Source organism: Theropithecus gelada, chromosome 15, assembly GCF_003255815.1.
Source record: "Theropithecus gelada isolate Dixy chromosome 15, Tgel_1.0, whole genome shotgun sequence".
Taxonomy (NCBI): domain Eukaryota; kingdom Metazoa; phylum Chordata; class Mammalia; order Primates; family Cercopithecidae; genus Theropithecus; species Theropithecus gelada.
In genome coordinates this window covers 8,641,490-8,653,224 of record NC_037683.1, presented here as the reverse complement: position 1 = coordinate 8,653,224, position 11,735 = coordinate 8,641,490, and the positions used below count along the sequence as shown (strand labels likewise).

The 11,735-nt window shown below is 50.2% G+C and overlaps 1 protein-coding gene across 1 annotated transcript in view; it reads left to right on the top strand.

The window, feature by feature from the left end:
• NCS1 (neuronal calcium sensor 1) overlaps positions 1-11,482 on the top strand; it is a 65,907-nt gene extending 54,425 nt beyond the window's left edge. The window contains exon 8 of the mRNA XM_025359613.1: positions 7,159-11,482. The gene's annotated coding sequence lies outside the window, so the exon portion shown is untranslated. The remainder of the gene's footprint in view (positions 1-7,158) is intronic.
• Positions 11,483-11,735: the final 253 nt, after the last annotated feature.

The following is an 11,735-nucleotide window of genomic DNA, read 5'->3' as shown; positions in this document are numbered from 1 at the left end:
TTTTTTTTTTTTTTTTTTTTTTTTTTTGAGGCGGAGTCTCGCTCTGTTGCCCAGGCTGGAGTGCAGTGGCGTGATCTCGGCTCACTGCAAGCTCCGCCTCCCTGGTTCACGCCATTCTCCTGTCTCAGCCTCCCGAGTAGCTGGGACTACAGGCACCCGCCACCATGCCCGGCTAATTTTTTTGTATTTTTAATGGAGATGGGGTTTCACCGTGGTCTCGATCTCCTGACCTCGTGATCCGCCCGCCTCGGCCTCCCAAAATGCTGGGATTACAGGTGTGAGCCACTGCGCCCGGCCTGGATCATTTTTATAGACCCAGATCAGCCTGTGAGTTTGCTTGAACAGAATTTTTCTGGGTGGGCTAGGCACGGTGACTCACGCCTGTAATCCCAGCACTTTGGGAGGCTAAAGCAGGTGGATAACCAGGTCAGGAGTTCAAGACCAGCCTGACTAACATGGTGAAACCCCGTCTCTACTAAAAATACAAAAATCAGCCGGGCGTGGTGGTGCACACCTGTAATCTCAGCTACTTGGGAGGCTGAGGCAGGAGAATCGCTTGAACCCAGGAGGTGGAGGTTGTAGTGAGCCAAGATTGTGCCACTGCACTCCAGTCTGGGTGACAGTGAGACTCCATCTCAAAAAAAAAAAAAAAGAAGCCAGGCACGGTGGCTCACGCCTGTAATCCCAGCACTTTGGGAAGCCAAGACGGGCGGATCACGAGGTCAGGAGATCAAGACCATCCTGGCTAACACGGTGAAACCCCATCTCTACTAAAAAATGCAAAAAACCTAGCCGGGCGAGGTGACGGGCGCCTGTAGTCCCAGCTACTCGGGAGGCTGAGGCAGGAGAATGGCATAAACCCAGGAGGCGGAGCTTGCAGTGAGCTGAGATCCGGCCACAGCACTCCAGCCTGGGCGACAGAGCAAGACTCCGTCTCAAAAAAAAAAAAAGAAAAAGAAAATAAGTGTCCTGGGTGGAAGACACTTTGAAAATCAGTTCCCAACCAGGGCCAAGGGCCTGGGAGAGCAATTTCTTATCCCTCTCTGAGCAGCCAGTCGAAGACCTAAGCTCCTAGCTGTCACAGAATGATAGCACACCTGGCAGAGGCCCCTGTTGCTGGTAGAGCACTGTCTCCCTTCTTGCCTTCTCCTCCCCTCTCCCCTCTTTTCCTGCATATTGTTTGTGGAGTGTTCAATGTTGTCTGCAGAGAGTGGGTGTGAATAACGTCCAAGGTCTTGTCCAGAGATCAACGTTCTTGTCCACGTCCTGGTGAGCCAGTGGATGCCTGCTGTTGGTATATATGTTAGGGTAGAATTGCGGGGACATAGGGTGTGTGTAATATTTAGCTTTGGTAGTTACTAGCCAACAGTTTCCAAAGTGGTTGTGCTGTTTTACAGTCCCACTAGTAGTGTATGAGAGTTCCAGTTGCTCCACATCCTCCCCAACATTGGGTATTTTCTGTCTTTTCAAATTTTAGCCATTTTTGTGAGTATGGACTAATAACTTGTTCTAAGTTTACTTTGCATTTCTCTGATGAGCAGTGACATTGAATGCCTTATTATAAGTGTATCACCCGTTTTAATGTGCTCATTTGTGACGTGTTAGGTTAGTTATCCATTGCTACATATTACATTATCACAAACAGCAGCTTAAGAACAAACAGGAATTTGGCACAGTTAAGCTGGGTGCCTCTGGCTCAAGGACTCTCAGGAGTATGCAACTCACCTGTCATTAGGGTTTGCCTGGGTCTATCCTGGATTTAGCAGCACAAGTTCCACGTTCTAGGAAACTCCTCAGTCCTGGGAAAATTGGGATACTTGTCAGCCATTGGCCAGGGCAGTGGTCTCCTCTGAAGGTTTGGCTGGCAGCGACCTGCTTCCAAGATCACTCATGTGGTTTGGTAGCCTTGTTCCCTTGCCATGTAGACACCTGCACAGGGCTGCCTCACAATATGGCTGCCAGCTTCCCTCAGAGCTTTCCAAGAGAGAAAAAGAGAAAGAGCCAGGATAAAAGCCACTATCTTTTTATAGCATAATCTTGGAAGTGACATCCATCACTTTTTCTTTTTGTTTCTTTCTTTTTTTTCCCTGCGACCAGGTCTCACTCTGTCACCCAGTCACCAGGTCATGGCTCACTGCAGCCTCGACCTCCCAGACTAAAATGAGCCTCCCATCTTAGCCCTCAGCTTTCCAAGTAGCTGAGACTACAGGCATTTGCCACCATGTCTGGCTAATTTTTTAAAAATGTGGGGTTTTTTTGTTTGTTTTTTTTTTGTAGTGTAGAGCTAGAGTCTCACCGCGTTGCTCAGGCTGGTCTTGAACTCTTGACCTCAAGTGATCCTCCTACCTCGGCCTCCCAAAGTGCTGAGATTACATGTGTGAGCCACTGCACCCAGCCATAGATTGGTTTTTGAGTGCTAAATCACCTTGCATTCTTAGAATAAACTCCACTTTGCCATGATGTGTTATCTTTTTATGTATCATAAAATTTGATTTGTTGGCATTTTGTTTAGGAGGTCTACACTGTTTTTTTTTTTTTTTTTTTGAGACGGAGTCTCGCTCTGTGGCCCAGGCTGGAGTGCAGTGGCCGGATCTCAGCTCACTGCAAGCTCCGCCTCCTGGGTTTACGCCATTCTCCTGCCTCAGCCTCCCGAGTAGCTGGGACTACAGGCGCCCGCCACCTCGCCCGGCTAGTTTTTTGTATTTTTTTTTTAGTAGAGATGGGGTTTCACTGTGTTAGCCAGGATGGTCTCGATCTCCTGACCTTGTGATCCGCCTGTCTCGGCCTCCCAAAGTGCTGGGATTACAGGCGTGAGCCACCGCGCCCGGCTTTTTTGTTTCTTTTTCTTTTTTTTTTTTTGAGACAGGGTCTCAGTCCATCACCCAGGCTGGAGTGCAGTGATGGGATCTCGGCTCAGTGCAGCCTCTGCCTCCTGGGTTCAAGCAATTCTCCCTCAGCTTCCCAAGTAGCTGGGACTATAGGCGCCTGCCACCACAACGCCTGGCTACTTTTTGTATTTTTAGTAAAGATGGGGTCATCAAGTTGGCCAGGCTGGTCTTGAACTCCTGACCTTAGGTGATCCACCCACCTCAGCCTCCCAAAGTGCTGGAACTAGAGGCATGAGCCACCATGCCTGGCCAGGCCTACACTGTTTTGAAGCGTCTATTATTATTATTATTATTTTTCACAAGAAATCCTTTTTCACTGAAGAGACATTAGAAAATATGCTTTATGAGAAAACCTCAATTAAAAAGTTTATTTTCAAAAAATACCTTATATATGACTCAGATATAATCACAGTGAGCATTTTAGTGTCCAGAGTGATTTTAAAATAATTGAACACTTACAAAACTTCACACGCAGTAAACTGAGTCACACAGAAATACATAATTAAAACCAATTTATAAACGAACTATCACTGTTATTAATATTTCTTTCTTTTTTTTTTTTCCAAGATGGAGTCTCCCAGGCTGGAGTGCAGTGGCGTGATCTCAGCTCACTGCAACCTCTGTCTCCTGGGTTCAAACAATTCTTGTGCCTCAGCCTCCCAAGTAGCTGGGATTACAGGTGCTCGCCACCACGCCTGGCACATTTTTGTACTTTTAGTAGAGATGAGGTTTCACCATGTTGGACAGGCTGGTCTCGAACTCCTGACCTGGTGATCCACCCGCCTTGGCCTCTCAAAGTCCTGGGATTACAGGCGTGGGCCACTGTGCCCGGCCAATATTTCCATCATAGAAATGCTTGACGTGTACCTTGACACATCCCATGGTAAATGCTGATCCATTGTCTAATTTTTCACAGTCCCCTTTTGCAAATCACCACATCATGTTATTTCCATGACAAGCTTGTCAAAGTGACAAGAGCCTTCCCATGATGTGATCCCCCTTTCTATTAGCTCTGCTGGGAAATGGCCTTCTTTCTTCTATAGGGCTGTTCCTTGTGCCTACGCTGTAGTAATTATATCCAATTTGTGTTCTATCATTTTAATGATTTATTTGCCTCCTCAGGTTCCTGATAGCTCATAGTTCCTAGATCACTTGCAGTTATGTAAGTCATTGACTTATTCAGAAACTGAGATGAGGTTTATTTCCACATCATTAAATGTTGAGCCATCATTTTTCATAGCTGTGTAATGCTCCATCACATGGCTGGGCCATAATTTAACCAGTTCCACTGTGTTGGACACTCAGGTTGTTGGGAATTTGGGGAAGATATTAAAAAATTATCTATTATGGGCCAGGCACAGTGGCTCATGCCTGTAACCCCAGCATTTTAGGAGGCTGAGGCAAATGGATCACTTGAGGTTAGGAGTTCAAGACCAGCCTGGGCAACATGGTGAAACCCCATCTCCACAAAAAATATAAAAATCAGCCAGATGTGGTGGTGGGCACCTGTAATCCCAGCTATTTGGGAGGCTGAGGCAGGAGAATTGTTTGAACCTGGGAGGCAGAGGTTGCAGTGAGCCAAAATCATCCCACTGCACTCCAGCCTGGGCGACAGAGTAAGACTCTGTTTGAAAAACAAAACAAAACAAATTATCTATTATGGAAACATTCATACACAGTGGTAGAGAGAATAGTGTAATGCTGGCCCGGTTGCAAGTGGTCACTTACACCTATAATCCCCGTGCTTTGGGAGGCCAAAGTGGGAGGATTGCTTTAGGCCAGAAGTTCGAGTCCAGCCTAGGCAACACAGAGAGACTGTCTCTACAAAAAATATAAAAATTAGCCAGGTGTGGTGGCACATGCCTGTAGTCCCAGCTACGCAGGAGGATCGCTTGAGCCCAGGAGTTAAAGGCTACAGTGAACTAGGATTGTACCATTACACTCCTGCCTAGGTGACAGTGTGAGAATTTATCTCTTTAAAAAAAAAAAAAAAAAAAAAGTGTAATGTTTTGTACCCATCACTCAGCTTCCGAATCCCCAGTTCCCTGCCAATCTTGTACCATCTGTGCCCTCCCCCTCCCACCCCCATTCCTGTTATTTTGAAGCAAATTCAAGACATCTTCATACTTAATCCATTTCAAAGTGTATTTCTAAAAGAGAAAGATTCTTTAAAAAATTCATAAAGCAAAAAAATCGATAATTCCTTAATATCCTCTGATCTCTAGTTGCTATTCTAGTTTTCTGTTATCTCACCCTTTTTTTTTTTTTTAAACTGAAATCAGACTCAGAATAAAGTCTACCCATTGCAATTGGTTGATAGGTCTCTTAAATTTATTTAGGCTATGTGCAATGGCTGACACCTGTAATCTCAGCGCTTTGGGAGGTCGAGGCATGTGGATCACTTGAGCCCAAGAGTTCAAGACCAGCCTCGGCAACATGGTGAAACCCTGTCTCTACCAAAAGTACAAAAATGAGCTGGGTGTGGTGGCACATGCCTGTAGTCCCACTTACTCAGGGGTGCTGAGGCAGCAGAATTGCTTGAACCAGGGAGATTGAGGCTGCAATAAGCTGAGATTGTACCATTGCACTCCAGCCTGGGTGACAAAGTGAGATTTTATCTCAGAAAAAAGCCTTTTAAAGTTTGTTTATTATTTATTTATTTATTTATTTTGAGATGGAGTCTCACTCTTGCTGCCCAGGCTGGAGTGAATGGTGTGATCTCGGCTCACAGCAACCTCTGCCTCCCAGATTCAAGCGATTCTCCCGCCTCAGCCTCCTGAGTAGCTGGGACTACAAGCATGCACCACCACGCCCAGCTAATTTTTGTATTTTTAGTAGACACGGGGTTTCACCATGTTGGCCAGGCTAGTCTCGAACTCTTGAACTCAGGTGATCTGCCTACCTTGGCTTCCCAAAGGGTTGGGATTACAGGCGTGAGCCACCTCACCTGGCCTAAGTATCGATTTTGGGTTCTTTGGGTATATACCTAGGAGTGGAGCTGCTGGGTCATATGGTTAACTCTATGTGTAACTTTTTGAGGAACCACCAAACTGAGCTCCAAAGTAGTGACAGCATTTTGCATTCCCACCAGCAATGGACAGAGGTTCAAGTTGCCCCACATCCTTGCCAACACTTGTTATTTTCCATGAAAAAAAAAAAAGGATAGCCATCCTAGTGGGTGTGAAGTGGTTGCCTTACTGTGGTTTTTGTTGTTGTTCTTGTTGTTGTTGTTTTTGTTTTTTGAGACAGGGTCCCACTCTGTCTCCCAGGCTGGAGTACAGTGATGCAATCTTGGCTCACTGCAACCTTCGCCTCCCAGGTTCAAGTCATTCTCCTGCCTGAGCCTCCCAAGCAGCTGGAATTACAGATGCGTGCCACCATACCCAGCTAATTTTTGTATTTTTGGTAGAGACCGGGTTTCACTGTGTTGGCCAGGCTGGTCCTCCACTCCTGGCCTCAAGCGATCCTCCTGCCTCGGCCTCTCAAAGTGCTGGATTTACAGGTTTGAGCCACTGCTCCTGGCCCTCCTTGTGGTTTTGATGTGTGTTTCCCTAATGACTAGGGATGTTGGACATCTTTTCATGTGTTTATCGACTGTTCTATACGTTGTTTTTAATGGCTTGTAAACTGTTTTATCCTATGGGTATGTCCTAATGTATTCCACCACTCCCCTGATACTGGACACTTAGATTGTTTTTTCTGCTTCCATTTTTGTTTACTGTTTTCTGCTATTACAGATCATGCAGTGGTAAACATTTATTTATTAAGGATAAATATAGAGTGGGCACAGTGCCTCACGCCTGTAATCCCAGCACTTTGGGAAGCTGAGGCGGGTGGATCATGAGGTCAGGAGTTCGAGACCAGCCTGGCCAAGATGGTGAAACCTTGTCTCTACTAAAAAATACAGAAAGAAAAAAAAAAAATAGCCAGGCGTGGTGGCAGGCGCCTGTAATCCCAGCTACCTGGGAGGCTGAGGCCGGGGAATCACTTGAACCTGGGAGGCGGAGTTTGCAGTGAGCCGAGATTGTGCCACTGCACTCCAGCCTGGGTGACAGAGCGAGACTCCAACTCAAAAAAAAAAAAAAAAAGAAGAAGAACCCAATGGGTGCCTCAGATGTTATGCACATTTTTAGGACTTCTGACATAGAATGCCACCTTGCCCTCTATCGACCTTCCTGCCAGCTCTGTGTGCCTATCCTCTGTGGCCAGACCTTAACTCGGATCCCCTGTGGCTGGATCTTAACCCATCTTGCCTCCTTGTGCCTTCCAGATGCCTGGGAACCACTCACCTCCTTCTGTGCCATGAGGCCACCTCAGCCCCGATACCAACCCCGTGCGTCCACCCAGCCTTCTTCCGTGTCCACACACAGCCGGCTGCCCTTGACCCGGGAGGCGCCGGCTCTCCTCTCCCCTGTCCTGCACCCATCCCCCGCCTGAAGCCACCGGCTCCAATTGCCAGCAACCTCTGCTTGTCCGGAAAACGACAACACGAAACGGAAAAGGCTACAGCCCTCTGCAAAACCAAGGACTTGGCTGCCTCGCAGGCAGTCTCTCCGTTCCTCCTGCTCTCTTGCGTGTGTGCTTTTGTTTTTTATTTTGAACAGACGTTTTAAAAGAAAAAAAAACAACTACCTTCTGTCCTAGAAGACACAGACTGACAGATGGGGCGAAGGCCTGGGGACCTCAGAGAACTCTGCCTTGCCCTCGTCCCTCGTCCTTCGGCAGCCGGAGAGGCTGTAGGTGGGCTGAGGGTGTCTGGGGGTTCTGCCTGGTCAACGTTATTTGTCGTCCCATCTTTTAGCAGCAAAACCACCTCCGTGGATAGGATGATTAATTATGAGGATGATGATTTTTTTTGTGATAACAGTATTGTGCTTTTTGTGGGGAAAGTGAGGTTTTTTTTTTTTTTATATATACATATATAATTGATATCTTTTATTTATTGGTTGTTAACTGTTGCTGCTGCCTGGTGTGTCCTCAGCTCCCCAGGGCTGCAGGCCCACCGTTTACATGTGCACGCCCTGACCCACCTGCCCACGCTGACTTGGGAGGATGGTGGCCTGCAGCGGCCAAGAAGCCAAAAAAATTTTTTTTTTTTTCAGATACTGTGTTTGATTTTTGGAGAGGGGAGAGGTGGAAATTCCTAAATGGCTAATGCACTGTTCCCTCCAGCCCGAATGCCTCCTGCCGAACCCCTTTGCCTCTGTCCCCCCATCCTTGTTCTCCTCTGGGTCCATGACATTTTTTCCGAGGATGAACAGGGGACATCTTTAGGTTTTTCAACTCTTGCTTTGGTGTTTGCCGCAGCATGGAAAACAGAGCGCCTAAGGCTGGGAGCCAGAAGAAGGGGCATTGGGTACCCAGGCAGAGTCGGGAGAGGTGGTCTTCGAAGTTAAGTGAGCAGAAATAGAGGGGACGCCCGCCTACTTGGGCTGGGGAGGGATTTGAAGATAGTTCATGACTCTCTCCTGCTCTGCCTTCCCGCCTTCCTATCTGCTTTTTCCAGTAAACTGCATGGCGCCCTTCCCTGGCCCTCTCTTGGCTCAAAGGCTGGGAGGGAGGAAAGGAGAGAAGAGTTCTAGGCAATCCCATCAAGGTAGTCCCTACTCATGGGGCTGTGGCCCACACGTCTTCACGGAGGCTTCCAGCTCTGCCTGCCACTGAGGCAGGCGCGTTCCCAGGACCATCACCAGGAATGTGAGGCCACCCTGGGTCAGAGGTAGGAGCCGGAGGTCCGGCCTTTGCTCTTTGATTGTGGGCAGCCTCCTGCCCTCTCTGGGTCTCAGTTGCCCCATCTGCAGAGCAAGGAGGCCTGGGTTGGTTGGTCTTGAAGGCCCTTTTCCATGCTGACATGGTGTAATTCTAGGTCTGGGGTTCAGTTTCCCGTGGCTGGTGATTGTGTGGTTAAGTTTGCTCGACCCCAACAGCCTCAGGGACTGTCTGAGTCACAGCGTAGCCCCTATTGCATGGCTACTGGTGTGTGGGGTCTGTTCCAACAGATGAATGTGTCATATGGCACACCTTGTCCCTTCCCGCAGCATTTCCTGGTCCCCCCCCACCCCGCCCCCGCTGGCCCTTGAGCTCCCTTTGGGCCCAGAAGGAGTCCTTGCCCAGGGAAGGCTTGAGGTGAGAAGCAGCTTCTCAGACTGTCAGGGCCAGGCCTGGGTCTAGAATTCTTGCTGCTGCTTTGCAAAGTCAACAGCCTATCATCCCATGTTTTAGAGGGGACACTGGTCCTCGGTTCCCACCCTCAGCAAGCAGGTCTCCAGCCCGAGGAAGGCCTCTGCTGGAGCGACATTGCTATGTGGGGCTGCGTGGCTGTTCCCCTTGGCTGGAGCATTCAGCCAACCCCAGCATCACCCCTGAGGCATTTATTGGCAGCCCTCTAGGGCTGCATGCTGGCTCAACCGTAACCCGCCTCCCCCACCAACATCCTGCAGGGATGGGGTCAGTGGTTCCACCTTCACAGGCCACTTTGAAGGGCGGATTCTTTGAGGCCCCTGCCGGTCGGCTCCCTGCTCAGCCACTGGCCCGGGCTACCTGGGACTCAGCACCAATGGCTGAAGTTTCTCAGCCAGGCTCTGACCTGGGGTCTGGGGCAGGGGATGAACGTGGTGATTCGGGGCTGAGAGGATGAAGGAGGACTTTCCCAGGTCAAATTACTTTTCTTTGGCCTCTGCCTGAGGCTTGATTTGCCTCTCTGGTCCAATGGGACTGACACTGTTGTACAGCTTGGCCTGTGGCTGAGGGTGTCTGGGGTTAAGCATGTGGATCCCTTCCGTGTGTCCGGCCTTCCTCCATCATCCTGCCCTTTGGCCTTTTGGTTTGAAGCCACAGGTGTGGCTTCTGACCTTAGCAGATGGTATCCTTGCAGACCGCAGCCCAGCGTGCCGGTGGGCCCCCACCCCGAGCCAGCCCAGAGCTGCCGGAAGGGCCACCCTTCCCGGCCCTGGCGGGGTGCTGGACACTGGCCATTTTCACTGGAGGTTGCCCAGCAGGGACCGATCTCTGCCCCTTCCTCTCCCCAGGCCTCTAGCTGCAGTGATGCTGCAGAATCCTAAGCCAGGTGCCTCCTGAGCAGCCCGTGCGCCTCTCCACAGCGGCGTTTGCCACCCAATGCGGCTCCCTTCAGATGCTCTGATGCAGAGGGCACGCCCGTAGTCCCTCTGCAGAGCCTCACACTGGGGCCAGGGCAGGCACCAGCCCCAGGCAGCCAGTCGACCACGGCCTGGCGTCTTCCTCGTAGCGTCTGTTCCTCACTTTGTGTTGATGCTGACTTAGAAGAATGTTCCGATTTTCCATGATCTAAGCAGGCCACGTTTAAAATAACATCAAGGCAAGCGTACGTGTCATCCTCTGTACTGACATCTCTTCCCCTGAAATGCTTTTCAATTTGACAGCCCATTTCCTAGACAAGTGCACCTGGGGTTTCAGGAACTTTGTCTCTTTTGGGAGGGGGTTGGTGGGGAGGTCAGGATGCCTGGGATCCCTTCCTGGAGAGTCAGCTTCTATCTGGAAAAAGCCTCCATTGCCCACCCGCCAGGCAGAAAGTCACCGTGTCCCCAGCGCGGTTTCAGCGTTTGATTTTAAGAGATCTAAGGAAGCGCGGCGCGCCCCCTGGTGCTGGTAAGCCGCCAACGCACCTGGGGCTGCAACCCCACTGGACAGGTGGTCCGGAGGGAGGCTGGAGTGGGGAGGTGAGGAGGGAGCTGTGAGTCCTCAGAGGCCGTGGGCCACCACATTTCTGGCAGCGTTTCCCAGACAACCCTCTGCTAGGCCATCCCTGGATAGCAAGTGAATTAACTTAAGGGCACTGTGATGGGAAGCCTTGCCCCCCCCACCCCGTTTTTTTTTTTTTTTAATATCTGCAGAATAAACCCAATGGTTACTTTTTGAATGAATAAAAGGCTTTTGTTGAATAAACAGCTGGTCCCATCTTCTGTCTTGGCATCTTAGCATCCAGGCTCAGGCTCTGCCCCTTCTCCAGGATGGCGTAGCCCTGGGTCGCCCTCCCCAGCCTGTACAGTCCCCCGTTGTCCCTGTTTCTGCAGTGGTCCCCGGCCCGAGGGAGGCCCACCTCACTCCCAGCCTGACTCAGTGGCCGGCTTCCTCCAGGACTTTGCACAAGTCACTTCTGCTCATTGGGTCTCAGTTTCCCCATCCCTTGGATGGGAGCAAGAGTTTCTGCTGGGCCTGCCTCACAGGGGCCTGGTGAGACCCGAATGTGAGTGTCATCATCAAAGCCCGTCGAAAAGGCAGAGGCTGGCGCCCAGGGGTAGCGGTTTGGACTGCTGCTGCCTCCCACCCGGAGCCTGCCACTTGGGAGAGAAATTGGTGTAATGCTTGCAAAAACAAACAAAAGGCAGTGTTTCTGGCTGTGGTTATTTTCTGTCCTGCTTGCCTTCCCAGCCCCCTTTGAGTCTCTTTTTGGGGTGCCGTCCTGTCTGAACCTGCCGGTGTGTGTCTCTGGGGCCAGGTCAAGGCAAGGCCTAGGGGTGGACAGGGGCCGTGTAGCATGCCCCGGCCTCCCCGAGTTCCTACTGTATGTCGTCCATGTCACGCCAATTAAACACGCTTCCTGGACTCGTCCTCGCCTCCCTGTGTGGGCCTGTTGCTTTGTCTGTTTCCATTCTTTCTTTTCCGTTTCGTTTTAGGTTTCTTCCCCTTGTGACACCCTTTCTCTGGCTTTGGGTGTTGTCTTCCCTGTTTCCTGAAGAGAAAGAATGTGTAGGCTGGGCGTGGTGGCTCACGCCTGTAATCCCAGCACTTTGGGAGGCCAAGTTGGGCAGATCACCTGAGGTCTGGAGTTCAAGACCAGCCTGGCCAACATGGTGAAACCCTGTCTCT